A 3,021-nucleotide genomic window follows, 5' to 3' on the forward strand; every position below is an offset into this window, starting at 1 on the left:
GGCGTGATCAAGTCATCGAGTCACAGCAGCCACTTGGCATTCCACCTCATACAACTCTTTCTTCAGCCGCTCCACTTCTGCTTGCGCAACAGTAAGCTGGGCCTCAGCAGCTTTCTTCCCCTCCTCTGCCTTTGTGGCTTTGGCCTGAGCCGCCCGCACTACACCCCCATAATACATCGCCTCCTCGAGGTGCTTGGCGAGGTCCTCTCTCTTAGAGTTCAGATCCTTCACCAAGCCCTCAAGCTGGATGCTTGTGCTTAGGGCCCGAGCCACACAGGCGCTGTTCGCGGCCACCAGATCCTCAACCGTGCAGGAGGCGGTATGGTCCCTCCACTCTTCTGTCCAGTATTTATTGTGGACCACCGCCACCGCAGCTGTTTCGGGGGGAAGTGCCTCCAACACCTTCCTTACGAGCTCCTCAAGATTGGTACCCAGAAAGTCGACCTCCTTAGAGGGACGAACCCTTTTTCTCTTCTGCTGCCCCGAAGCTTGATCAATGGGCACTGCAGCAAGGGGTGTTGTGTCCGGGGCAGCGATAGGCTCAGTTGGAGAGGGCCTTCTCTCCGAGAGGGCCACCCCTATGGGAATTGTGGTCTGCCTCAAAGCTGGTGGTGGCGGCCTCGCCACAGTTGGGCATCTGGGAGGGACGGCACTCTTCTTGCCCTTCCTTCGGAGGTCAGCCTCCGGGTCCTCCGGTACTTCCTCCTCCGTCGGAGGTTGGAGCCTCTTACTGGCCTCCACCAACTTCTCCATTTGGTTTTTGTACGAGGAGGAGGAGGCCTTCAACGCCCGTGCCTTAGCCATCATCTTCTGGATGGTCTTGAAGTCGAGGCGCACTGGCAGCTTCTTGTTAAAGTTGTCTGCAAAGAAACAAATAAGGAATTAGTACAAGTCTTGGGAGTTCGGAATAAAAAGTAAAGACTTCGGTCCTATTACCTTGAGACGCTATTAAATCGTGAGTAATAAAATAGATGTTCTTTCGGATCAGCCTGTGGTAGGACCTCTTCTTCTGAAGCAGCTGATAAATGACACAGATGGTGTCGAAGTCCTTCGTTGACAGCTCGCACCGAGGAAGAGAACCTACAAAGAAAACATAACTGTTAGACACAATTCGAACTGAAGAGAAATAAAAGAAGCAAATACTATACTCACTAAGTGTTGAAAACTTCGTTGGAACTGTAAGAGACGCCAGGGGTCCCCCTCCATCGTTTCCCATCGCCCTACTGTCCAGCACCATGAGCTCTTCCATTCTTGGATGGAGCTCGACAGATCGACCACGAATGGAGTGTGGGAGCCCCATGACGTAAGGTAATACCAACCCCGGGTCTTATCCCCCCCAGCAGTAACCTTGGGAATATAGAGGGTCTGAAAAACGGAAAGGGGCATCTCCACCCCTAATGACGCCTCTTTCCACAACATCCAAGAGCCCACCATCTGGCTCCAGGAGTTCGGATTGAGCTGCATCGGGGCTAGCCCATAGAACCTAAGCACCAACCTAAAGAATGGGTGGATGAGCAGCCTAAGTCTGGCCCTAAGGATTACCTCACTAATGGCCACACAGCCCGGCCTAGGGTAGCAGGCTTTCTCTTCCGGCCCGGGGAGGATTAAGTCTACGCTGTCAGGGATCCTATACTCTGTCCTAAGTCTCCCCAGGTCGGCCTCCCTTAATTTTGATGGGTAGTCCGACGCCCCCAATGCACAGAGGTATCGAGTAGGCTTTCCGGTCATTTCCATATGTTCTCTCCCCCTCCATTAGTGTCCCAGCTATTTCTGAAGAGGCCGCCACAATGGGCTCGTCCACCCTCACTATTTGTAAACCCCTCCCCGAACCAGAACTCCCCTCTGAGGCCATTCTTTAAAAATTTAAAAGCCCAAATAGGTGTTGAAACTTACGGGTTTGGAGGTTTTCCTAGCCGAAAATGGTGTAAGGTCACCAGAAGCCTAGTTTTTCTTGCCGGAAGTCTAGTTTTTCTTGCCGAAATTGCTTACAAAACGTCGAAAATCGCCAAAATTTTGAGAGCAAAGTATAATCTTAGTTTTGCAAGGGTAAAAAGCTTGAGAAAACCCCGGAGTCCTCCTTTTATAGAAAAATAAGTCCGATCTCCACTGTTGAATTCAAATGCGATCAATCTAAGCCATTCGTCGCATCCTCAATCTAGGCCATTGAAATGAAACGCCAGATTTGATCTACGCCCAAGATGTCGCTGTGATTTTCACGCTTACTTGAAACGCGTCACCTCGGTTACAACCAGCCGTCAATAATAATTAGTACCCGCAGCAGCCTTTTAGGAGAATGGGTATGGTACCCAAACGTCACCTTAGAAACACGAAACAGTTGTCAAATCATTTGACGTTTGAGTCACCTTGGATTGAGCTCCTCCTCCAACTTTACAAAGCTTGGACGCACCTGACGCGAAGGCCCTATTGGGTCATCGCCTCGGACGCTGCGTTTCCTCCCATGCTTTACAAAGTTTCAGCTATCTCTCAACGCGTCGACCTTTGGGGTCAGCGCACCGGTGGTAGATGAGCTCCTCCTTCAACTTTACAAAGCTTGGACGCACCTGACGCGAAGGCCCTTTTGGGTCATCGCCTCGGACGCTGCGTTCCCTCCCATGCTTTACAAAGTTTCAGCCATCTCCCAACGCGTCGGCCTTGTGGGTCAGCGCATCGGTGTAGATGAGCTCCTCCCTCAACTTTACAAAGCTTGGACGCACCTGACGCGAAGGCCCTTTTGGGTCATCGCCTCGGACGCTGCGTTCCCTCCCATGCTTTACAAAGTTTCAGCCATCTCCCAACGCGTCGGTCTGTGGGGTCAACGCACCGTATTCACGAAGCTTCGATGCACCTTACGCGACGTCCCATGCTGGTTGACCGCCTCGTACACTACGCACAATAACGAAACTTTAGCACATCTGCCTATTATCATAACCTCGATTGCCGCAACAGATCAACCCCGAAAACTCCCATAACTTGCGGTCCGGTCAGGAAAGCAAGTCCACGCATGATATAAATATTCATCCC

This window comes from Olea europaea, chromosome 22 (assembly GCF_002742605.1).
Source record: "Olea europaea var. sylvestris chromosome 22, O_europaea_v1, whole genome shotgun sequence".
In the NCBI taxonomy this organism is placed as follows: domain Eukaryota; kingdom Viridiplantae; phylum Streptophyta; class Magnoliopsida; order Lamiales; family Oleaceae; genus Olea; species Olea europaea.